At 41.2% G+C, this 27,161-nt stretch overlaps 1 pseudogene; it reads right to left on the bottom strand.

The window, feature by feature from the left end:
* Window positions 1–24,393: 24,393 nt before the first annotated feature.
* LOC113192889 (RNA exonuclease 5 pseudogene) lies at window positions 24,394–26,812 on the bottom strand (annotated as a pseudogene).
* Between the last annotated feature and the right edge of the window lie 349 nt (window positions 26,813–27,161).

Here is a 27,161-nt window from a genome sequence, read left to right as displayed (position 1 = left end):
ATTTACATATGAACATATTTACATACTAGGGGTTCTGTTCTAAACCCTGACACATTCCTAGGAAGCCCTTTCTATAATAACATCTGAAGGTAGCCAATGTGGAATGATGCAGGTTTGAGGAAATACACCAACATACCCCTAACCCCATGAGACCATACCATACTCATCCTATGAGACTACAGAATGAGGACTGGTGATTGGGGGGGGAAAAGCAGTAGCTCTAGGGAAAGGCATGAGATGTTTTTGAGCTAGAGTGTGAGGAGTAGTTTTGGTGTTAAGGTTTGGATCTGGAATGTCTCCCAAAAGCTCTTGCTTTGAAAGCCGGTTCCCAATGCAGCAAGGCTTGGAGGTGATCTTGTGTGCCATGATTGAATCATGAGGGCTCTGACATCATCAGTGGAGATGAGCCCTGGTTGGAGGAAGTGGGTCACTGGGCATATGCTAGAGGTTTTTCTTCTCACAGGCCACTTCCTTCTCTACTTGCTGGCTTCTGTGAGCTGAACAGCTTTCTTTCACATTCTCCTACCATGATGTTTCTGCCTTGGAGGCAGCTGACCATGGATTGAATCATCTGAAACCATGAGCCAAAACAAATCTTCCTCTATATCTGAAGGCTCAATCTCTGCTTTCCAGATGGTGCCTTGTTGCATCCTCCAGAAAGATTAAACTGGGGTGCCCTGATATGCATAAGGGATAGAAGGGCAAAAGGGAGTATGGCATTCCCTTTGACCTCTTTAAGAGCACTAGTTCCATTCATGAGGGTGGAACACTCATGACTTAATAACTTTCCAAAAGATCCTACTTTCAATACCATCACATTGGGTATTAGATCTTAATATTGGAGGGATGCACACATTCAAACCATAACAGACCCCTTCATGAGCAGCTGGAATCCAGAACAACATCCTTTAAGTAGGCCTCTACACTCGAGGAAGTAGATCAGGCCCTGCTACAGAGTGGCAAGACCAACATCTTGGATCTGTATTAGTTGTGTCTTCCAGAATTCAGGAGAGGGATGTCAATGGAGGTCATCATGAAAGAGAGCTGTATCCAAAAGAGTAAAGTGTGAACTCATTAGAACCAGCAGCAAAAGGAAGCAGATTGCAATGTTCAGGTGAGGAGGTTGGAACAGAGAAATCTTCAGTGGTCATTCCAGAGTACATGTGAGGGGGTACCTTTGCAAATTATTTGAAGTTGACATCCCCTTCCCTACTCAACTTCTCTTTCCCCCCAGGCCTCCCACCACACACACAGCCTGTGAGTAACTTAATAGCTGCAAACTAGGGTGCTCAGTAAGGGTTGCTTTTAATCACCATTTGGCCTCTGTGTAAACTTCTGAGTTCAGTAACTTTACAGGCTGGCATGAAAACTTCATACCCTCCCAAAAAATCTGGCTGTTTAGTTGAAGCTTCATTGATTCAGAACTCATGCTGGCCGTCCCAGAGCCTTACAGATCTGGGGTCTCCTCCCCCGCAAGGAACCAACTCTATCAGTGTTAGATGTGCCATGTCCTCCCATTATAGCCTGAGTCTTTAACCTTTAAGACTTGAATTTCTTTTAGGCAAAGTGCCAAAAGAAATCATTACTCTGCTCTTATCAACAGAGGAGAAATTATGCCTGTTACTCAAGGGATGCAAAGCCCTTCTTGGTTTAAAAAAAAAAAAAAATCCTTCTCAAAATTTTCATGAGAGCCAGGGGATGTGGTGGGCAATGTCTACATTCATTAAACAAAGTAATGATTTCACTAGCCTGTTTTTTTTTTTTTGTTTGGCTGTAGCAATCTCTTGAAAGTTGAAAGCATAACTGCAAAACATAACCCAGCAAATGTGATAGTGTCCAAGAAAATATTGTTCAAGTACATGAGGATCCCATTCAATCTGGTCATATAGCAATCCAATTCTTGTTATTCCACATTTTACCCTCAATCAATTCTTCATAAACAACATGTCTTTCAATTAGCCTTTTGGAAGGAGTCAGCAGATGATTTATCTCTAGCAAGAGTGTAGATCAGAACTTATGTGTTCAAACTGGATCCAATATTTTTAAAAATGAGGATAGAGCAAAATTGTTTTCTAATATTATGGCAATTAAGCAGCTTAATCAAGAGATGAATCTTCTTCTGTTTCAGTTAGACTTGGTCCACACAGACAAAGCTACAATTTTTTAGTTTCCCAAGTCAAGTACATAACAAACTATAAGCTAAAGCCAAAATACCTACATTTAGGTTTTTTTTAGACTCTGGGCTTTACACACACACGTCTGCTCAGGTTGGCTGCAGGTCTGAGCTTGAGGTGCCAGCCGGGTTTCAGGTGAGGCGCCTCTGGTTTGTAGATGTCACTTTCTTCGTTTGTCATTACATGGCTTTTACTCTGCATAAGGAGAAAAATCTGGTATTTTTTTAAATAGGGGCACCAGCCATATTAATGTTAATTACCTCCCTAAAGATACCATGTTGGTGACCTTTTTGTAGCTGTAAGCAAAATACCTAAGAACAACTTCATGGAGAAAAGAGATTGGCTCATGGTTTCAGAGGCTTAGCTGACCCCATTGCTATGGCCTGAGGTAAAGCAGAACATCTTGGTGGAAGGGCAAGTGGAGGAAAGCTGCTTAGCTCATAGCGACCAGAAAGCAGAGGGGAGAGGGAGGAGCCAGGGATAAGATAGTGGACAGGGCCATGCACCCAATGTTCCAAGAATATATCCTCCAGTCATGCCCCACCTACCTACAGTTACCACCCAGTAGTCTGTTTGAATATCTATCAAGTGTATTAATCCATTGATGAGGTTACAACTCTTGTAATCCAATCTTTTCACCTGTGATCATTGCAGTGTAGCCTCACACTTGAGCTTTTTTTGGAAGGGGAGCACATTCCTGATCTAAACCATAACAGGCCCTATCTCAAAATAATCAAAACATTGGAGGTTAGGACTTCAAAACGTTAATCATGAGGGGACATATTTCAGTTCATAATAAGTTCTTACCATCTTCTAGAAACCTTTTGGCAGTACAGTTGAACTTCTAGAGGTCTCATCTTCGTTTTAGGGACTATCCCTGCTCTTTGGTATTCAAGTGTCTGGATGGAAAGATAGAAGCATTTTCCTCTTGTGAACATGGGGGAATTCCTAAGGCAAAATTGGTGACTCCATAGATCCAGACAAATGTTTTTGGCAAGAACCAGCTCCATTCATGAGGAACCATGTGACATTAGGTTCTGGGAAAGGGGAATGGGACAGGATAATATCTATGGGGTCAATAGGCTTAGAACTCAGACTTGAATGGGATAGTTCTTAGGTTTGGTTTCTGTTAGCTTTGGTAGTAACATACTCTATTATTTGGAACACATTCACAAGGCATAAAGATCAGAGTTAATCTACTAAATGGGTTAGCAACTCAATGGACTTATATGGAGCCATTAATTGGATAGTTAAACTCGGGTCTGGGAGTGTAGCTCAGTGGTACAGTCCTTGCCTAGCTTGTAAGCATCCTTGGGTTGGATCCCCAGAACTGGGGGTTGGGGGGGTTACTATTATACAGAAACCTGACTTAGAAACCTATTAAGAGACTGTTTCTTAGAAATCCTGTGATAACAAGGGTCAAAAACTAATATAACGTTATAAAAAATCCCTTTGAGATGACTCACTAAACCATATTAGTTGAAGGCAATGAAATGAAATCAGACTCCAGAGATATCCCTCTCTGAGGGAGATACCGTCTTTAGGTGGGTCTATTGGATGATACTGTCAACTAAATCTCCAAGTTTTTCTATGCCTTGTGAAATGTGAGGGGCCATGAGCATCTCCCCAATCCTGGCTGTCAGGGTAGATGGGAGAGCATAGAACTAATCCCAAGGGTGAATCACAGGGGCAGACCTGATGGGACCAAAGTCGGTGCTTTGGCCAGGAGATGGCAGTGTCTAACCAGAGCTCCTTGAGTTGTATGGCACTTTGGATTGCATGGAGCATGACAAGACGGCTTTGGAGAGGGCTTCCAGGGAAGACAATTATAGTCGGAGAAGGGAGTCCTACAGAACGTGCTTGGGAGGTTGTTAGCCAGGCTCAGCTAATTGACCCAATCAGGTGAATTACACAATAGGACCCCAAGAAAGCCTTTCTGCCTCTTCTCCCTAACAGAGGAAAAGAGTTGAACAACAGGTACAGATTTCAGAAGAGAACCAGTCCCAGGGAGTTCAGAGGAAAGAAACATTCTGTCACTTCATTTGAAGCACCAATGCCTATGGCTCTATTGATCTCCCCTTCCCCATTAAAGAATGTTCCAAGAATATATTGAACTAACATATTTGGCGGCATGGAAGTAAGACAAGATCCTTACTCTTCTTGGATATCACAGGTTCTTATTCTCTTGGATATGTTTTCTGGAGGCACCTGATCTTATACCTGGTTTGGGAGGGGTGTTCCTGACAGTGCACTGTAAACAGCTGAGTGATCCACCTGTGTAGGTCCTTCCTCTCTGGAGTTTGCTGTTTTGCCAAAACTGGTCATATTAGCTGCTTTGGGGTCTACTAGAATGAAAATGGGAGAGGGAGCTGTTATGAGAAGAGACTTCCCATCATAGAAAATGACCCAAGTTAGTATTACCATGGCTACTCTAGTTCTAAGATAAAACCCCAGTGAAACTTTAATTTGCCTAGAAGTGAGAATATCTAAGAAAATGACTCACTAAAAAACAAAAGTTTATACTTTCTTTCTAAACCTGAACTTTATTATTTTTTCAATTTATTTTATTCTAACTAGTTATACTTGACAATAGAATACATTGACATACATAAATGGAGTATAACTTCTCATTCTTGTGGTTGTACATGAGGTAGAATCACATTGATCATTTAATCATATGCACATAGGGTAATAACATCTCATTCTACGGTCCTTCCCACCCCCTACCCCTCCCCTCCCCTCACTTCACTTTGGCCTAATCCAAAACTTCCCTAGCTTCCCCCTGCCCCGGCCTTATTGTGAATTAGCATCCATATATCGGAAAACATTCAACCTTTTTTGGGGGGGGATTGGCTTATTTCACTTAAGATATTTTCAAGCTCCATTCATTTACTTGCAAATGCCATAAATTTATTCTATAAGGCTGAGTAATATTCCATTGTATACATACCAATTTATCCATTCATCTGTTGAAGGACATCTAACTTAGATCTGTAGTTTGGCTATTGTGGATTGAGCTGCTGTAAACATTGTGGCTACATCACTGTAGTACACTGTGGTTTTTTTTTTTAAAGTCCTTTTGGTATCGATGAGGAGTGGGATAGCTGGGTCAAATGGTGGTTTCATTCCCAGCTTTCCAAGGAATCTCCTTACTGCTTTCCATAATGGTTGCACCAATTCAGTCCCACCAGCAACATGAGTTTCCCCACATACTTGCCAACATTTATTGCTGCTTGTATTTTTGATCATTGCCATTCTGACTGGAGTGAGATGAAATCTTAGTTTTGATTTGCATTTCTCTAATTGCTAGAGAAAGTAGGCCCGAATCTTTACCATGTTGGGTTAGGAAATGACTTCCTTAACAAGACTCCTAAAGCATAAGAAGTAAAATCAAGAATTAGTAAATGGGATGGATTCAAACTAAAGAGCTTCTCAGTAAAGGAAACAAAGTGGAGAGAGCCTACAGAATGGGAGAAAATCTTCACCACATGCACCTCAGAGCATTTATCTTCAGGATATATGAAGAATTCAAACGCCACCAAAAAACCCCAAATAACCTGATCAATAAGTGGGCCAAGAACCTGAACAGACACTTCACAGAAATATGACCAGTCAACAAATATGTGAAAGTGTTCAACATCTCTAGCAATTAGTAGTTTTGATTTGCATTTCTCCAAGATTTCATCTCATGCCAATCGGAATGGTTCATACTTATTAAAACAGGTTTTTATCATTCCATTTGTCACTAAATACTAATGGAGAGACTATCATTGATAAGCACCTCTGGCATATTCAAGTAAATGGTCTGCCCATTGAAGCTTAGCTCTGAGAGTTGCAGCAGCTCTGGATCTCGGAACTCCTTTAATCCAGTGAACTTTGTATCATGGTATATGAACAATCTAGTTCATGTAAGCAGGAGTTGTACCCATGTATCCTTTCAGATCCCATGGGATCACAGGTTAAGCTGTAGAAGTTTTAAAGGTTAGTAAATCATCCCTGGAGCACTCCTTTATGCCGTTGCATCCGTTGTGTACCTTGGGGGAATGGGGCCGAAGAACCTGGTATTCCATCTCACCCTACTAGCTTGGTAGTACTGCATCAGGAATCCATCCACTCAATGGCAGAACATGAATTATTCTTGAAGTCTAAAATACTCAATGTCTGTTATGGGCACTGTTTTATCCTAATGTTAAGATGAAAGACCAGTGTTGGTCTTTAGATATTCATGCTTCAGAACAAGATGAATAACAGAAAAGAACAGAAAAATACCTGGGAAGGAGCCAGAGCTGGGCAGGGAGCCAAGCCATGGAACAAAATAATCGGAATCAAAGTCCATAAAGAACTTCAGTTTTCATGGGATTAGTGACTAGAGGGGTTTTGGGGAATGTCCCAGTCATAACTGTGGAAAGCCCTATGGCAGGGCCAGGTCTTGGCAAAGTGTCTTTAAGGATCTGTTTCTAGGTTTTACTTTCACACCACAATGCTTAGGTATTTCCTACCTTGTCAACCTATGGAACTCCCTCTCAATTCCCTTAAGCTGATGGAGCAGCTCATACTTAGATCAATGTGTCATTCCTTATGTACACTTGCTGTAGTTCAGATGTTGAATTCCCCAAAAGGCTCAGGTGTTAAATGCTTTGTCCCCAGGGTGGCACTATTAAAGGGATAAAACCTTTAAGGGCCTCCCACTAGGTCTCACCTCTTATAATACTGGAGGGATGTTGAAGGAGACTGTGGGACATCAGCCTGTCCTTTCCCTCACTTCCTGGACATGAAGTAAGCACTAGGGCTTCTCCAAATACTCCCTGCCATTACCATGTAGCACCCCCACCAGAGGCCCCAAAGCAATGGGTCCACCCCATCATGAATTGCAATCACTGAAACTTTGAGCCAAAATAACACTTTTCTCTTTAAAAGTTACCCGAGATAACCAACTTACAGTGACAGAAAGCTGACCAGCATAGTGCCATTATCTTATTTAAATTCATTCTTCTGGGTTAAAACTATTTTTGTTATTTTAAATAGATTTAGGGTCAAATGGCCAGAGCAGTCTGCAGATGTCTGTCTTGCATTCCCTTAGCCATCCATGACTTGAGCCACCTGTAGTGGAGAGTTACAACTCGCACCACACTGGCCATGTGTTCCTCGGAATTGCAAGACTGTTTTTGTGGACTTGGATTTTACCCAACCAACATCCTTTCTGCATGCAGCCTGAAAAAGCTGAGGAGTTAGCGTATAAGTCTGAAAAGTATACAAACCCCTCTACAAATGGAGAAAACTGGGGTGCAGGCTTCAGTAAGGCCTTTCACATTGGCTTTTGCTATTCTCCCTTTTACTCCTATTTCCTGCCTATTTAGGAGGCAATCCTTGGTCCTCATGTCAGGATCTTTTAGGGGGTTCCTATGGTCTGAACTTTGTTTCCCTGGAGTGATATCAGAAGATAGGGCTTTTTTTGGGGGGGGGGGTGCTCAGGTCTTAAGAGTGAATGGGCTTGGTTCCCTTAGAAAAGGGCGTGGGGGGGGTGGTCATCCCGTCACAATGTGAGGACACAAGAACACATCTATGTACTAAGAAATGTGACCTCACCAGACATCAAATTTGCCAGAAACTTGATCTTGGACTTTCCAGCCTCCAAAACTGACAAATTTGTTTGTCTCTAAGCTACCAGTTTATGGAATTTTGTTATAACAGTCTAAATACTAAGATAGGGACCCAAGCTAAGACATAGATTGAATATTCAAGAAATTTGAGTAACAGGAAAAGCAACACACCTATAATTTTTTTTAATTTTTTTATTGGTTGTTCAAAACATTACAAAGCTCTTGACATATCATATTTCATACATTAGATTCAAGTGGGTTATAAACTCCCATTTTTACCCCGTATACAGATTGCAGAATCACATTGGTTACACATCCACATTTTTACATAATGCCATATTAGTAACTGTTGTATTCTGCTACCTTTCCTATCCTCTACTATCCCCCCTCCCCTCCCCTCCCATCTTCTCTCTCTACCCCCTATAATTTTTTTTTAAAAAAGGGCAGCCAGGTGAGGAGGCAGGATCATGAGTTCAAAGCCAGCCTCAGCAATGATGAGGTGCTATAAGCAACTCAGTGAGAACTTCTGTCTAAATAAAATACAAAAAATAGGGCTGGGAATGTGGCTTAGTAGTCGAGTGCCCCTGAGTTCAATCCCTGTACTTGCCTCCCCTCAAAAAAAAGAAAATTAAAAAAAAATTAAAGGTAGCAAAGGAAAAATACACGAAATCAAAGTGCTATTTGGTTGTGCAAAGGGGGACCCAGAAGAATTGCTGGCCTCAAACTTCCATTCAGGGTTTCAAGTTTTCTCCATTAGCCAAGGAGTGGGAAAATTCTGACATGGTCTCCACACTTTCTATTTGAGCCTTGTCATTCATGAGTCTTGGGTTGCTGGTGGTGGGTTTTTTCCCCTTTCTGCTTAATCATTCCTTTCAGTCTTGTAGGAGCAAATGAATCCTGATGTTTGTTTTTTGCTGTTATTTCCTCATCTTTTTTAAATGAGTAGCTTTAGCCTCAATTGACAGATTTAAGCTCATCTGGAGCCTGGCAACCTAAAGCTCTGATTCAGGTTGCAGGAGATTGCCTTAAGAAACCAGCCCCCTGTGACAGCCATGGAGATGCCCTGTTCAGATCTCCTTATAGGAGAGAATTTACTGCAGAGTGTAATAACAGCAGCTGACAGCCCCTGTCTGCAGTGCCTTTGGGATCCAACACAATATTCAAGCAGCTCCCAGTCTGAGTTAATAGTTCAGATACTAAGGCCTGTCTGGGAATTCTGACCAACCAGGGACTCACTTAATGGGTAATCTTTAGAGTGTCCTTGGGTCAGCCAAGATGATATCCTGTATGTAAGGTACTTCAAAATTCTCCAAGCCCCACCTAATTTCTTTATTTTTCATACTTGGTCCTCCAAGAATCCTATTATACTTCTAATTGCATCTTGGCATCTGTTTCCTGGAGTACCTGAATGGACAGGATTGGTGCCAAGAAAGGTCTGAGGAAGTAAGAAATGCCTGTTCATCAAGATCAGTATGATGGAACACAGTATTTGTAAAATCAACGATAAATCAATGATATTAATAGCTGTAATGAGAAGAATGAATAGAGAAGTGTGAGTGGTTACTCCAATGTATCACAATCCCTTGCTTCATTTCCATATTGAGCCAAGATAACTACCAGTTAATATTTTCTATCTGCAACCCCAGAAATGGTAAAATGGACTTGTAAACAGAAGTTCACATGGCAGAGATGGAGGCTATGGACAGCCCCCAAATAGACTCACTTATCAAGGCCAGTCTAGCTACTGATGCTTCTGAATACACAAACTGCCAGCAACAGAGACTAATACCAAGTCCCTGTTATTGTGCTGCTTTTTGAGCCCCTTTTGAGACATGTTGACTAGACGGGAGGAGACGCTCCTGGTGTGGGTTTGCCTTTCTTTAGCACCTCACTCGGCATGACTATCCAGGGCCTTACAAAATACACGGCATCTGACCAAGCCTCTTAGTGAAGAAGGTGCAGGTGTGGCCCCTTGTGTTGATATTCCTAGTTGATGTCACAAACCATACCAGCTGGGCTTGCAGACTTTTGAAATGTCCTGCTGAAGGCAGAGCTGGAATTTCAGACCTGATGGATACATTGCCCCAGAATGTATGGGATGTACTGTTGAGAAAGATGTTGGTACTGTGAGTCCTCGGGGAGCTCACTTGGACCAGGAATCAAGGATTGGGAGCAGGAGTGGTTTTACTCATCGTCCCCAGCATGCCATAGGAAACCATTGTACCTTCCATCCCCATTAATCTGGATTCTGTGCTGTCATGGGTTCTGGCCTTCAAAGTAGGGGGATTCTGCCTGATAACAAAGGACCCCAATGAACCGTAAGTTATGATACTGGAGCAAGAATTTCTCCTTGGAATTGTGCTCCAGTTGCCCATAGTGGTAGCTGACTTGATAGGGAAGCAAAGTAGCCAATAGAGGGCATACTATCTCCCTTCTTCGTTCTTCTACCAGAGTTCCCTCTACTTCTCAAATCACTTGCATTCTTGTCTCTGAGTTTGCTTTTGGAGGAACCCAAATAAGACATAGGTCTGGGAAACACAAGAGATTGCAATAATCCTTGCTCCCCTTTGGGAGTGGTTTCTGACTAAAATTACTCTGAAACTTAACAAATGTAATGTATATTCCATGAGCCCTGAGACAATAACCACTCAATTCTTACATTGTATACACTACTGTATAGTGTTTAAAGTACAATGACGTTTAAGTGGTACTTAATGGGCCCTGCCTATGAAATTGCTCATCAATCTAAGAATTTACATGGTATAGAATTCTGATAATGTGTTGCACAGGTATACCTCATATGTTTTCACATACTGCATTTTTGACAAATTTAAGATTTGTGGCAAGCCTGACACAAATTGAACAAGTCATTGGTGTCACTTTTTTAACAGCTCAAGTGATCATTAGAATGTTTAGCAATAAGCCTGGTGTGGTGGTGCACACCTGTAATCCAGCAACTTGGAAGGCTGAAGCAAGGAGGATCGAAGTTCAAGGTCAGCTCAGCAAATTAGTAAGGCCCCCAGCAACGTAGAGACTGTCTCAAAAACAAGAATTGAAGATGTAACTCAGTTTCATTGTACATCTCATGAATAAAATAAGTCTAGTGTCTGTAGGTCAAATCCCCAGTACTCCCCCACCAAAAAAATGTTTAGTAATAGTCTAAAAAAATGTATATACCTTAAAACACATCATTCTATTGCACTTAATAGACTATAGTGTTAAACATAAGCTTTATAAGCACTTGGAAACAAAATTCATAATACTTCTATTGTAATATTCACTTTATTGTGGTGGTCTGTAGTAGAACCTACAATATCTCTGAGGTATGCTTGTATAGTAATAGATATTTTAGTCTTCATTCTTGGTTCATAGAACAGAACCCTAAAGCCCTTATAACTCCCAAGCACAATAGCCCAACAGTAGGAAGTTCTTACAGCTTTAGGAAGTCTTGCATTGCTTTCAGGCATGATAGACCACTATCTACTAGCCCACATCTTAGGTTAAAGTCTGTCTTCTGACACAAATTGGCCATTAGAATGTCCCCACAGATGATGCACACTCCTATGCTGTGCTGCAGGGGTCTGAAACCTGGATACTTATAAGAGCCCAAAAGGTAATATAAATAAGGGATAGCTCAAAGTGTAGGGTGATGTGGAGATAGTAGTAGAGAACTTTAGAAACATACCCTCTTTGGGAACAGCCACTATTCCCTGCCATTAGATTGTTGCCATGGAGGATTCTTTTTAAGAAGCCAGAATTTCTGTAAAAACATAAGAAATCCTTTATGGGCTAATCCCAACCCATATGTCTCATGGGCCACTAATGGTCTACATACCTGTACAACTTGTTTTACAGTTCACAAAGTACATTCATGTTCTCGAACTTTCATGAAAAGCATGGGACATTTTAACTTTCCAAAATAAAGAGATCTTATTCAGAACTCTGGTCTCTTATCACTCAGTTGTGAATGAGACGGGTCAAACCCACCTTCCTTTCTCAATGTAAGGATCTGATATCCTTGGATTTCAGTTACATAAGATTCTCCTTGTGTTTTAATGGGGTGTGGACTACTTGAGCCAAGAATAATATACTGAAATGTGAGTGTTGCTTTCAGAAAAGACCTGGTTGTTATGAGCAGTTAATACTATTGCAGTTAGAAATGGCTGAAAGAGGCTTTTAGGGTTGCCTATATAAAATGTTCACTGTGGTAGTTGACTTTATAAAGATCTGATCAAGATGCTTGAGTCCTTAGGAAGTAAGGGATCTAGGCTTTAATTAAACTATTCTGTTTCATTGTACATTTCATGAATAAAATAAGTCTAGCAAGTAGGATTGGAGTACCAGGATTCTGGTCACCTTACAAATGGCCACCTAAACCAGGATTCTAACTGCAAAGAAGCAACACCTTGATGATCTTCCATTTTGCTTTGGACAGTTAATAGCCCAACAGTAGGAAGTTCTTACAGCTCTAGGAAGTCTTGCATTGCTTTCAGGCATGATAGACCACTATCTCCTAGCCTACATCTTAGGTTAAAGTCTGTCTTCTGTCAGTTAACCTGTCAGTTCAGGTTCTTCAAAGATCAGATGCCAGGTGGAAAGGCATGCCTGATATGAGGAAATGCCTCATTTTGAAGGAGGAAGAGTTGGTGGCAGGCAGGGAAAGCCTTCAGACCATCATGCTGACCTAACATGGGTAGGAAGAGAGGGGGAAAAGGCTAAGGGCCTCAGACTGCAGTACTGCCCAAGAATGTTGGGACCAGACTGATGGGCCAAAGCTGCTTATTAAATGAAACCTGCACCATACAAGCAGGACTGACCTAGCTTTAATACTCTTGCTGTGCTCCATCACCGCTGGGAGGGCCCTGGACCCACTGACCAGTAAATGTCATAGTGAATCTAAAGGGGCAGCACCAATGTTAGCTATATTCCCTGCAGCTGGTATCTGGATGGGACATCTGAACAGAAACTTTCTGCCCAATACCCTCTCCTTACCTGGGAAACCCCAGTGTACTTTTTCTCCAGGTAAGTTGGGGTTTGATGGAATCTAAAATTGGTATTTTTGATGGAGTCTCATAAATTGGTATTTTGTTTCCTGCCTGAGTTCTTAATGTAGACACACAAGTCAGATGGTGACTAACCAGACATCTTTCTCACTGATAAACCAGACATGAGAAATGTGACACATATGCAGGCAAGTGAGCTTCTCACAACTGAGCCACAGCATTGGACTTAGCCATTCCTGTAACATTGGCCGCCACAGGACTCTCTAAATCATGGGGTTTCTTTGGAAAATTGACAGCATGCAGTAACGGGGAAGAACATGTGATTTCTGTGTGCAGCCTCTCTTGACGGGGGAAAGGGAGAAGCTGGATTCTCTCAGCCAGAGAAGTTCAAATAGATGCTTGAAGTGACAGGCTGTCCACAGCAGCCACAGATCAGCTGAGAGGTGCACCAGGGGTGCACAGTGGCATCAATAGTGTCTGCCAGACCTCTAACTATGTTCATCCATGTCACCTGTCCTTAGATAAAATTAAGTAGAAATTCTGAGATTTTACTACATCTTTGGGGTGTGTCCAGTTAGTGTATAATTTTGTGGTTAGCCCAGTTCTAGTGAATGTGGTCTCCAGGACTCATTCTAGAAGAATGGAGTGTGAAATGTCAGTGCTGTGAGCTATGTGACACATTAATCCCATTGGGGGCAGGAGTCTGCAATTCAAGTTGCATTTAGAACAATCTTTCTCTTTCAGTAGAGTTGGAGTCTACACAGAAAAATTAAATGTCTTGGAGATGGTTGAGCCTCTAAGTCATCCAATAGTTTAACCATTGTGTCCCACATACATGGAGAAATCTTGAAAGAGACTGGACTTGGAGTGCTCTCACTCACTGTCCTGCTGGAGCCCTCTCCTCCCTGGATCTCCCCATATCTGGTATAATCTACAGAAATGAAAGTTGTGCCTCTACATGTGTAGAGACAGATTTCTAAAAGCTACATTTCTTGTGACTCATAACACTTAGATCTAAGGCTCTGGAATTTCTACTCTTGTTGAATAAACTGTTGCTTTTTCCAGCATTTTAAAGGAAGCTATTCCTTTCTTGAATAAAGTTTGGACAGCATAGCTCTTGGAATCTCCTACTCCATTGGACCTAACTGGGGTGTTGAGGGGCAGACTTCCTGAAGTACTTCTGTTTTGTCTAGAAAGCAATGTCTTCTGGACCATCCTCCCGTGTCACCTGACATGCAGGCTTAATGAGGCATAAGCCATCTTCTGTCTCCTTTGGGTATCCTGTGCTGTCCAGGAAGCTGATATTCTTCTCCTTCATGAGAAAATGGCTTAATTTGGAATTATTTCTCTTTAGAATATGAACTTCCAGCAGCCTGTGTGATGTAACTTGAGTCAAGATAGTTTCCTAAAGATGAAAATGATTGCAATGTTATACAATAAAATGAAGCTAGGGAAGGCAATAATGTTCATAGTGCCTAGAATGACAGAACTGCATTTTCCCAGCCTATTTATCTTCCCAACATGTGAAGGAAATTCTACTAGCGTCCCCTGAGCTCTAATACTCCACCTACCCAATCTGACAAAAAGCACTTGGATCCTAGACCTTATTAGGCATAGAGGATCAAGAGCAAGGAAGAATGATCTCATCTGATATTTGAAGCATGTGTCCATCTTCATTTCAGGAAATGGCACCATCATTTTTCCTCACCATCATTTTTCCTCGCTCATTAGAAAATACTGTAGTCTCAAACTCAAATACCTGGAGTCAGCCCATTTCACTGCCACCTTTCCCACATAAGCACACTTATCCCTCCTTGTTTTATCCAAAACCTTGTTAGTTGTTTTGAAGAGGATTATTTAAGAGACTAACATGATTTTTTTTAGAAACTAATTTATTCATGCCATCCTTCTACTTTATACCATTGCCCATAGAACAAAATACAAATTTTTAATGTACAATAAATCCCACATGATCTGGCTCTTAACCTGCTCAACCTCCTCATTCCATTCCTCCTTCCTCACCAAATTCCATCTATAGTGAACCTTGTCTTAGATTGGGTTTCTCTGAAAGGAGACTGAGACATAGATTTGGATGCTCTTCTTTATTTTGGAAGAGATCCAAGCAGGCACAATGAAGAAAAGTGCAACAAAAATAAGACCAAAAGATGCTTTAATGGATTACTACTTTGTTAACTGGGGTTCAGTCCCATTGGAGACCCTTAAAGAACTATAAGGACACTTTGAATTGTCTATTGAGAGGCTGCGAAATGGATATTCATCTACCCATTTCTATTTCTTATTGTTTGAAGGTCACTGCAGTAAAATTGACTGCCTGACATTACTAATATTCCCTGTTAGTACTGGCCCTGCTTACATGGCAATAGAATGAAGAGCCATATCCAGCATTTCAAAGCCCTCTGTCTCTCCGGTTCCTCTATGGAACATTGATTTCTGGATCAACCAACAAATGGGTCAGAGTAGGATCCCTGAGTATAGCTTCTTAGGAATCGAGGCTTACCAAATGTTATGCATACTTCCTGGTGGCATGAGGAGTAGGAATTCCAGAATACCCCCCGGTCACTGGACTCGTAAAGATTTACCAGACTCTGAAGTTTTTCTAGATGGTGGAATAAAGGAAGTCACTTTGCTGGCTGCTCCATGGGAGTGAAACCAACAAAGCAGATAGGCAGCTTCTCGGCAGGGTGGGTAAACAAAGTGGGGGGATTTTACTGGAATTTAAAACTGGACATTTAAAGCAGATTGGGGACTTGGGAAATGGAAAAAGGAAGAAATCCCCAGCGTAAGAGCCACTGCCTTGGCTGGCCTGGAAGGGCCAGCCAGAGTGGTCCCTCTGAGCATAGTAAGAGGGATAAGGGAATAAAAGGAAACTGCATTTTTGGAGGCCTGAGGAGAGTCTGAGTATAGAGCATTTAGAGATCAAGGATGTTGCCCTGCAAACCTGAAAGATGCACTGTACAATATCCATTGTAGGGAAAGAAGCCACCATCTCTTCTGGTGGCATGTGGAGGACAAAGGAAGGAACCATTTTGCCAGTAGCTGAGGGGGACAAGTCCTGGCAAACCCGAGTTTGACCCGAAATGCAGGCCCAGTAAATGTACTGCATGATAGTGTGCTTAAGTGACCAGCAGAAAATCAAATGTTTGGAGAGGTTTTGGTTGTGGAAACCCACCTGGCTTTACCCCTTGCCCTCCAATCTGACTGCTTGCAGGACTAGCTGGGAGTCACACCTGGCCAGGAACTTGGAAGGATGGGGGTGGGAGAAATTGTTTGAAGACTGAAGCATAGACCAGGAAACATGGGATGTGAAGATAATGTAGGCAACTAAGAATCTGGTCCCTCACCAGAGGAACCCAGGGGAGATCCCTGGGTACAGTCTTCCAGCGTGGATCAGTAAATATTGGGTGCTCAAGGCGCACCGATTTAAAATCTCCAGACCAATTGGCACTTGGCAAAGAGCTGGAACCCACTTAAGCCTAAACCCTTCCTCCAGAAACCCAACCTATGGGATTACCCCTTTCACTCGAGCAATCCAAAGGGTGGAGTATCACACTCCAGATGACCCCACCTAAACTGCTAAGAGAAACCGAGTATCTCTTGAACTCCAACAGAAGGAATTCTTTTTTTCATCAAGATTAGTTTTAAAATTCTTTTTCTGTTTAATTGACCTTTAATGTTACATGGAAACCTATACATTCACATTCATTTTTCATTTCTAGCATCACTAAAGCCAGTGATTATTTTTTTCCCATGAGTTTTTTGTGAACTAGGGTGTTTGATTATTGCATTTGTTTTTTCTTTTTAAATTTTACTTTTTTCTCCCGTTTCCCTTGAGTCTTTTGCTGACAGCCACTCTGTTCACTTTTTTTTCTCCTTCACCCTCAGTCATATCATATCACTTCTGCTCTCTCCCATTTGCCATTTGAAGTTATAAACACTTTTGCAAACTTGCTGTTCTTATTAGATTATCACAATAGAAATATTAGTTACTAACATTGTAGATGTCATAGTAGGAACTATTTGGTTTAATACTACAAATGTTTGCATTAGTAGTGGTTATTATTTGTCTCTCCCCTAAAGGAGGTACTGGAAACCTTTAGGGACACTAAAGTCCACAGGATAGAAACTCTACTGCCTCAGATCCATGCTGATAGATGGATACACACAAACAATATAAAGCAAGGAAACAAATTGCTCCAGACCAACCAAGTTACTCTAATGGCAGAATCCACTGACACCACAGTGAAAGAAATGTCAAAAGTTTAGAATGTATATAGTTATCTGCAAAGTAAAGCACTGTGTCAGAAATGAAATCAGAAAATATGGGAAGTAAAAGATCACCTCAATAAAGAGGCAGAGACTCTGAAAAACAAACCAAGCAGAATCCCTCAAAATGAAGACAAACTGTTAAAAATCCAATGGAAAGTACCTCAACAGTCTAGATCACTTGGAAGACAGAACCTCAGGCAATTAAGATAAATCTTGAAACTACAGTTGACCATGCAAAGGTGTTAAGAAACCCTGAACAGAACTTCCAAGAACTATGGGATACCATGAAAAGATCAAACCTGAAGATTTATCAGGATAGATCAAGGTGTGGAGATACAAACAAAAGGAATGCATAATCTTCTCAATGAAATGAGAATTTCCCAAATATAAAGAATGAAACAGAAAATCAAATACAAGAGGCTTACAGAGCCCCAAATGTTCAAAATTACAACAGACCCCACACCAAGGCACATTATATAAAAATGTCTAACATACAGAATAAGGATAGAATCTTAAAGGCTATCAGAAATAATCAGATTATGGATGGAGGGAAGCAAATTTGCATCCAGCTGATTTTCTCAGTACAGACTCTCAAAGCTAGGAGGTCCTGGAATAACTTATACCAAGCTCTGAAAGAGAATGGATGACAACTGAGAATCCTATATCCAGCAAAATTAAGCTTCAGATTTGAGATGAAATAAAAACCTTCCATGATAAACAAAAGTTAAAAAGAATTTACAACTAGAAAGCCTGCACTACAGAACATTCTCAGCAAAACTTTCTATGAGGAGGAAATGAAAAACAAAGAAAATTGGCAGACACTGACAGAAACTAATCGAAGGAGAAACCAAGCCAAGTAAAATACCAAAAATAAACAAAAATGGATAGGAATACAAATCATGTCTCAATAACCCAGAATGTTAATGGCCTAAATTCACCAATCAAAAGACATAGACTATCAGATTGGATTAAAAAAAAAAAAAAAACCTCGATATGCTGCCTCCAAGATACTCATAGGAAAAGACATCCATAGACTAAAGGTGAAAGGTTGGGAAAAAACATCACTCACATGGACTGTGGAAGCAGGCAGAAGTCTCCATCCTCATATCAAAGTGTTAAGCCTAAGTTTATCAAAAGGGATAAAGAACATTTCATACTGCTCAAGGGAACCATACATCAACAAGACATAATAATTATAAATATATATATGACCTGAACAATGGAGCATCTACATTCATCAAACAAAATCTCAAGTTCAAGAGCCAAATAGACCACAACACAATTCTGGGTGACCTTTAACACACCTCTTTCACAACTGGATCCATCTTCCAAACAAAAGCTGAATGAAAACTATAGAACTCAACACAATCAATAAATCAGACTTAACTGACATATGTATAATATTTTATCCTTCAACAAGCAAATATACTTCTCAGCAGCATATGGATCCTTCTCTAAAATAGACCATATATGAAGCCATAAAGCAACTCTCAGCAAATACACAAAAGTAGAGATACTACCCTGCATTCTATCCAATCATAATGGAATGAAATTAGAAATCAATGGTAAAATAAAAAATAGAAGCTACTCCAAGCCTAGAGACTAAATAATATGCTATTGAGTGAACAATGGGTTGCGGAAGACATCAAGGAGATCAAAAAATTCTTAGAGGTAAAAACACAACATATAAGTCTCTGGGACACTATGGCAATACAAAAAGGAAAATTCACTGCATGGAGTTCATTCCTTAAAAGAAGTAATATTAGGTCATCTACGTTACTTTTTCATCTCAAAGCCCTATAAAAAGAACAAATCAATCCCTAAAGCAGAAGACAGAAAATAATTAAAATCAGAGCTGAAATCAATGAAATTGAAACAAAAGAAACAATTGAAAAAATTGACAACTGAAAGTTGGTCCTTTGAAAAAAATAAAATTGATAAGCTTTTAGCCATGCTAATGAAGAAAAGGAGAACTCAAACTTCCTTTTATCATGGTTGTTAGTAGTATCACAACAGACACTACAGAAATGCAGAAGACAATTAGAAATTTTGAAAACTTCTACTTCAATAAAATAGAAAATATCAAAGGCATTGACAAATTTCTAGAGGCATAGGTTGCCCAAACTGAATCAGGATGATATACACAAGTTAAACAGATCAACTTCAAGCAATGAAATAGATGTCATCAGAAGCCTACCAAGAAAAGCCCAGGACCAGATGGATACACGGCTGAGTTTTTGCAAGACCTTTAAAGAACTAATACCAATACTCCTCAAATTATTTTTGTGAGATAGAGGGAACACTTCTGAACTCATTCTACGAGGCCAATATCATCCTGATTCCAAAACCAGACAGACAAACCAAAGAAAGAAAGCTTCAGATCAATCTCTAATGAAACAGAGATGCAAAAATTCTCAATTCTGGCAAATAGAATACAAAAACGCATCAAAAAGATTGTGTACCACGATCAAGTGGGATTCACTCCAGGGATGCAAGTTTGGTTCAACATACAGAAATCGATGAATGCAATTCATCACATCAATAGACTTAAAGATAAGAATCATGACCATCTCAATAGACTTGGAAAAAGCATTTGACAAAATACAGCACCCCTTTATGTTCAAAACAATGGAAAAATTAGGGATAACAGGAATATATCTCAACATTGTAAAGACTATCTATACTAAGCCCCAGGCCAATAACATTCTAAATGGAGAAAAATTGAAATCATCTCTCAACTGAAACAAGTTAGGGATGCTTTCTTTCACCACTTCTACTTAACATAGTTCTTGAAACTCCAGCCAGAGCAATTAGAAGAGAGAAACTAAAGGGATACCGATAGGAAAAGAACTCAAATCAGCACTACTTGTTGACAATAAGATTCTATACCTATAAGACCCAAAAGTCCACAAGAAAACTTCTAGAACTAATAAATGAATTCAGCAAAGTAGCAGGATATAAAATCAATACTTATACAGAAATACCTTTGATTTATATAAGTGACAAATCCTCTGAAAGGTAAATGAGGAAAACTATCCCATATACAATAGCCTCAAAAAAAACGAATAAATAAAATACTTGAATCAATGAAAGAAGTAAATAGACCTCTACAATGAAAACTATAGAACACTAGAAGAAAAAAAGACCTTAGAAGATGGAAATATCTCCCTTTTTCTTGGGTAAGCAGAATTCATATTGTTAAAATGACCGTACTATCAAAAGCACTATTTAGACTTAATGCAATTCCAATCAAAATCTCAATGACATTCCTCACAGAAATAGAGAAAGCAGACATGAAATTCAGGTGGGCTGGAAAGGCCACGGTGGAGTGATCAGGCTAGGGAGAGAGCTGCAGCCTAGGGGACACTAACTAGCAGCTGCTTGTCTGTTCAGGGGGTGCTTCATTATCAATCTTTTGGAAGGGGCCATGTAGGCAGGTAATGTTGGTAATCAAAGGGCTCTGGAGGCACTAACATTCCTTTATCCCAGGGGCAGTCTCCAACTTCCCAGACCCAAACTGGCCCCATAAGGGTTAGACTGTAATTGTGATGTTAAGATGTCAATACAATCTTAAATACTTAGGTAGTAATTCAAGCCAGGTTCTTTCTAGGAGCTTTCAGTCTGACTCTCATTGCATCTGATATTAGTTCAGCCTGTGTTCTTTTTGAGGATACAGCCTTCTTAATTAGGGAAGAGGTGACAATGATTGAGGCAGAAATGAATGCAATCAGCAGTTGACACTGTCATCTGAACATGCTTGTGCAGTCCAAAATTTAGGGTCATTCCCTTTGTTTTCCTTACCAGAAAGTGAATTAGGCTTACTGTTAAGTGCTACCTCCAAGAGTCCCATTCCTGCTGGCAGACGGAAGGTGGCCAGGGCCTGATTCAGCACATTTGTGGTCAGGACTCTGAACCAAATTAAGAGGCTCCTTTTTAAAATGGGGGCTAGAGGGGACTTCCAAATGCCTTGAAGTTGCTCAGTCTCCTAGGCTAATTATACCATCCTCCCAAATATCTAAAAGAGGAACTAGGTTCATGCAAAAAGTGTGGGATTCCCCTTTGGGCTCACAATGGATTTTTAAGCCTTTATTCTAAACATTATCCTTTCTTCCCCAGTTCTCATCCTGCCTTAATCGTCCCTGCCTCCTTCCTCGAAAAATGAAAGATTATACTTACAGGCCCATTCCTATCCGTTGGCTGGTTCATCCACCAACTATCCTGATATGTACAATCCTTAAACCGCTCATGTCCTCACTGCTTCATCTTACAAAAGATCTAAGGTGAAGCACAAGAGTATCCTAGGAGTCCTGCTAGAAGAGCCTAATGGCCTTATACAACTGGGGGTACTGAGACGAATACCCTCAGATAAAACGATATTTCTGGTCAGAAGAGTAGTCAAAGAGCCATAGAATGCTCTGCTGGACTAAGAACCGCTCAAGTTCTGTTTCAATTATTTCATCTTTTAAGCAAGGATCCTGAGGTCTTTGACTATTGAGCTCAAAGAAATGTGGGTGTTCTATCCTGAGGGCTTAAAGGGTTTATCTGAAGAAGTCCAAATAGTTCCTCGAAAAGCTGAAACTAGCAAGATTTTCCTAGGTAAGGCTATGTCTTTCCAGCCACAAGCCTGTTTCTGCTTGAATGTTCCTGCATTGGCCTGCTGACCTCGATCAAACAGATGTACATCTCCAAAAATCCCCAAGCACTCATTTCTAGGACATCACCCCACCCACAGTCTTCTGAGAATAATTGGTCCAGGGACACTGGGTATTCTTTTGTACCTTTCAGGGCCCCACCTTCCTACCCCTCCCAAGTTGAATCTTTGGAACAGAATTCTGTATACCCACACCAAGGGGTTGCTTTGTGGGTCCTCAGGCTTGTGACCAAGTTGATCCCATCTACAATACACAAGCTTGAAAGTGTTTCTAACTGGCTTGGTGTCTCAAAAAATTCTGCAAAGGGACTTGCTTGATAAATAAGGAATATTCTTAGAAGGCACAGTTTCTAAGTTAGCCCTTGGCTATCCCTGTTTGAGCGTTCACCATCCAACTGGATTCCCCCCATCCCTACCCCTAGAGCATCTAGCTAGAGTGGCTGCTAAAGTGAGTCTTCCCCCTGGGTATCTTACATGAACACTTGTCTTCCAATTTCTGAGTAATTACTAACATTTGTATTGAGCTCTGCTTATTCCCCATCTACTATTATGCCGATTCAATTGATCTTCACAGCCATGTAGTGATGTCAAAAATAACTTAATCTTCCACTAGCTTTCTTACTAATTAAAAAGGGGAATCAGAGCTTGCCTAAATTAACTCGGAACTCCAAGTGTGGCTCATTCATTTCAAATCCAAGTTCTTCCCACTGTTTCATGCTATCTTGCTATATCTGGAAAACTAGATCTTCCAAAGTAGTTAATTTTTTAAGGTTAAAGTTAAAATTTTCTCAGTATTTACTGAAAGATATCTTCAAATTATGAAGTCAGCTATTGGCTACTTCTAAAACACCATTTTTAGCCTTGCATATATTTTGTGATCATTGAGGTTTCCTGTCAACATTCTGCTTCTTCCAGGGTACCCATTAGTACAACTGGAGGTGATGCAAACTCCCACATGGGGCTAGAATAGACAGAAATCCCACTGCTGACCTCAGTAATCACCAGAGACTCCTGCAAACCAGAGCGGTATCAAGTCATCCTACATCAACTCTTTCTGGTTTGGGCGCTACACTAGGTACCTGGGATGTATGCTTAGTACGTGATACCATTTTTCTCATGAACTTTTCTTCCCATTTTCCCTGAGCTCTTGGAAGTCGTATTTTTAATCACACAATTCTGTCTTCCTGGCATTAGCTGAGGTTGTACAGACCCCACCTGACCTAGAGAGAATCAGTCATATCTTCTCCAAGGACTTGTAGTTGTCAGTTTGAGTGGATAGCTAGAAATATAACATGTAATCTTAAGTGCGGGGTGGCTGTGTTCTGCCAACAGCCTAGGACAGCAGAGGAAAATGATCCGTAGACATAGAAACAGATGGAAGAGTTCTGGCAACTGGCCAAGCTCCAGTTCTTCTCACTTTCTGAGGCCCAGCTTGATTCTTAGTCTGTTCAACATTTCCCCCCTTTTCTGAAAAAAATTGAAGTTGGTTTGCTTGACACCAGAGAATCGTAACTCATACAGCTGGTTAAGTTTAACCATACTCTTTATCTCTGATTTCTCATTCTCTTGAATTCCTGTCATCATGCCAACATCTGGAGTGGAAAGAACCCTTGCAGGAAATTGACTTTTTTTTTTTACCCATTTGTTCATCCCAGTTTCCTTCCTGCCTGCTTCTCTCCCCATTTTCCAAGCCACATCTTTTTTTTTTCTTTTAACAATTCCATCACTTATTCACAACTTGCATCAAATAGTTTGGTTTTTCCCTTTTTTAAAACCTCTGGGTACATTACGGTTGTACATAATGATGGGATTTATTCATACCTGCACACAATGTAACAATATGTAACAATATAATTTGGCTGATATCACACCCCAGTACTCCCCTTTCCCTATTCCTACCACCCTCTGGTAGGAAAAAAATTTCACTTTTTAATTTTCTCCCCACGCCCTCTAGCTTCCACAAGAGGGAGAACATATGACTCTTGACCTTCTGAGTTTGGCTTATTTCTCCTAATGTAAAAAGTTTCAGCATAAAACACTGAATTAAATGAAACTACCAGACTTTTTATGTTTTGTGGGAATAGCTTTTTTTTTAAAAGAGAGGAAGAGAGAATTCTAATTATTTTTTTAGTTATTGGCGGACACAACATCTTTGTTTGTATGTGGTGCTGAGAATCGAACCCGGGCCGCATGCATGCCAGGCGAGTGCGCTACCGCTTGAGCCACATCCCCAGCCCAAGAATAGCTTTTTTAAAAAAAAAAATCAATACTAGCCACTCTCAGAGGCCAGTGTCTTCACCAGGGTACATACCAATGATCTCAGGATTTAGAATACCTAATTCATATAGGCTTTTTTTTTAGTTTTTCCTAATGTGTTAGTACCTGATTCTCATTTCTCCTCTATTTATATCAAATACCGAAGCACCTCTTTTTACATAAATATTAGGGAAAAAACCTGTGGAAAAGATAACTTTAAAATTTTATCATATCCATAAATAGACTACAGTGTGGGACATTAATTCTAAGTAATAGTTCTCTTTTTTGGGGGGGTTAATTATAAATTGTTTCCTCTCCGTTTTACTTTATTTTTAATCATATATATTAAATTGGCACATAGTAATTGTACAGACTCATGGGGCACAGTGTGGCATCTTTTGTTTTCCCCCCCTCACCCTGTCTTAAGATGAGGAAGGCTTAAATTTTAGGCATTTATTGAAAACTTGTGCATGCCATGTAAATGGATTAGACCCATTAGCCGGCACACCAACTTCCCACACAAAGCTGTCCACTGAATGAAGAGGCCCAGCAGTCTTTGGAGAAGCTGCAGCCTGACTGTCTTCTCCACCATCACCCAGGAAGGATAAGAAACGGCAAGTGGTGAGCCGATTCAAACCCATGCTTGGGCTGGTGCTTTCCTGCTCTTCATCTTTTATTCCCATGAGTCCTAGGCCAGAGAGATCCATGAGGGCTACTGGTTCCTGGCAGGAGGATGACACAAAGGGTACCCGGGCTCAGGCTTTGGTAGAGCCTTCCAATTGTCCGGCTGCAATCTTTGTGTTGTCCGCCTTTAAATTCTGCAAGGTCTCCTGCTCTGAGGGAGGAGGTCTAACTCTGAGACCTGCGGGCCTTCTTGATTCAAGTGGTGAGCTCCTAAGCCACGCGTGGAGGTGCCTGGGGGTTAGGGCCTGCCTGCCTTTCAGCTTCCAGTCCTTGCCTGTGAGGACATGGAGGGCCCTCTGGGCATTGCCAAAAGTTTTGAATTTCAGGAAACAATATTCTTGTCTTCCGCTTTTAGCATCTGGAGGCACAATTAAAGCTTTCTGGCCACCAAAGAGGTTCAGTAGTTCCTGAGTATGTCCTAAGAAATTTTTACTAACTCCAGACAGATGAATAGCATCTCGGTTCTCAGAATCTCGTTCACAATCGAGTGAGTTCTGTCACAGGTCTCTGTACCTTTTGTTTACACCTTCCACGGGAACGCCATTCAAGGACTTGATGGCGAGCTGGGCAGCTTCCAGGACTTCATACTGTATAGAGAGATGAGGCTGATGCGTCTCGAACAGCAGTCATTGTACCTATGGGGCCAAAGCTCCTAAACAGCCTCTTCAGAGCACTTAGGTTACAATCTTTGCTCAAAGGTCCAGCATAGATAGTTGACATCTCTGTCCACTTGATCCGCATCCTTTTGTTCATTTCCTCAGTGAGGAGAGGTGAAAAAGGCTCAAAAGAGAACCGAATAATGCTGAAGGGGTACAGGCGGACTTGCCTTCTGGCCTGCTCAAAGACCTCTCTGTTGGAAAGGCACTTAATAGTTCCACAATCTTCAGGAGAAGGGAGTTCAATATCATCTGTCTCTCAGATACAAAAAGGAGCTTCTGATGCACCTTTGTATGTGTACTGAAACTTTTCTCTTACATTTCTTGGGTCTTGGGCTCTCCATAGCGCCTCCAGATTGAGTTCTACAATCTTCTTTGGGCCATACTTGAGGAAATATTGAGCCAATTCAAGGGTCGCTGTAGCATCCTCTGTGGCATCATGACCATCCCTTTCCGAACATTGAATGTCCTTCCCCAAAATAGCTTTGGCTAAGAACTTTAGCTTGAATCTTCTGCCCCACTCTCTGGCATAAAGCAATGAGGTATCGATAACATATGGATGGATCATGTTCAATGCTCGGAGATCAACGTCTAAGGAATGACCTACTAACACTGCATCAGGAGGAAGCAGTGCTTTTAACCGCCTCTGAACGTCTTTCAATTTTGTTGTCACCGGCTTAAGCAACTCCTCCGTCATTCCTGAATAGCAGGTGGCGTAGTCTAGATCTCCTCATCGGGTTTGACCAACTCATCCGTAAGACATGAGCCTCCTTCAGCAACCAGTGAGATGTGTTAGTTCCCTCCCCTTGGACGTGATGCACATTTCACCATCCAGCCCAAAGAGGGCTGTTCTCTGTAACTACCAAATGTAATGGATCTGTAACAAAGTTTTCAGTCAGGAGAACCTTGTAACGGAAAGTCAAATGTTTTCATTTCCTCCTGTCAGAAGGTATCGCAGCAAGCCCACTTTCTGAGAACCATACTTTTGAATGATAGGGTCATTCTGCAGGTTGACATTGGGTTTTGTACTGGTAGATGGTAAAGATCCTTCCATGGTCTTAGGCAGATATCCAGCTGTTTTATTTGGTAGCCCAAAAATATGAGCTAGAAAATTAGATGATGGAGGAATTTGTGTTTGAAGGCTTTTCGGAGAAATCCAAACTCCAAATAGAACCTGTAGAAGTGTAGTTGACTCATCCATTGAAGTATGACAACCACTATTCTCAGTTGGTTTTGGTAAAGAAGCTGGCACCATCTAGGTCTCTCAATAACAGGTTGACCCATAACTGCATACTTGAGCAACTCACATAACTGTTCCTGGGTTACTTCAGTTTTCAGCCATTACAATGCCAGACAACTGGGCTTTCTTGGGCTCGGGCTGCCTGTCCACGAGATCCGAATGGGATATCCTTACCCCGGGCGTCCTCATCAGCCAGTCAGGGACCCGTCTCTGGCTGCTCTCCCTGGGGAGCCTCCCGGTCTTCTCCTTCTCTGGCTCCATGATCCTGTACTTGAGTCCTTGTTGTGGAACGCTGTTCTTGTGGAACGCTGTTCGAAAGCTGTCCCTGGTGTGGAAAGCTGTCCCTGGTGTGGAAAGCTGTCCCTGGTGTGGAAAGCTGTCCCTGGTGTGGAAAGCTGTCCCTGGTGTGGAAAGCTGTCCCTGGTGTGGAAAGCTGTCCCTGGTGTGGAAAGCTGTCCCTGGTGTGGAAAGCTGTCCCTGGTGTGGAAAGCTGTCCCTGGTGTGGAAAGCTGTCCCTGTCTTGATGCCAATCCAGCGAGAGAGAACGGTCTTGAGAAGGAAAAAGGATGGTTTATTGCTTTGCTAGCAAAGGAGAAACAATGATTCTAGT

The sequence above is a fragment of the Urocitellus parryii genome, chromosome 10 (assembly GCF_045843805.1).
Source record: "Urocitellus parryii isolate mUroPar1 chromosome 10, mUroPar1.hap1, whole genome shotgun sequence".
Lineage (NCBI taxonomy): Eukaryota > Metazoa > Chordata > Mammalia > Rodentia > Sciuridae > Urocitellus > Urocitellus parryii.
Note: the sequence above shows the minus strand (reverse complement) of the source record. Positions and strands in the feature narration are given on the sequence as shown.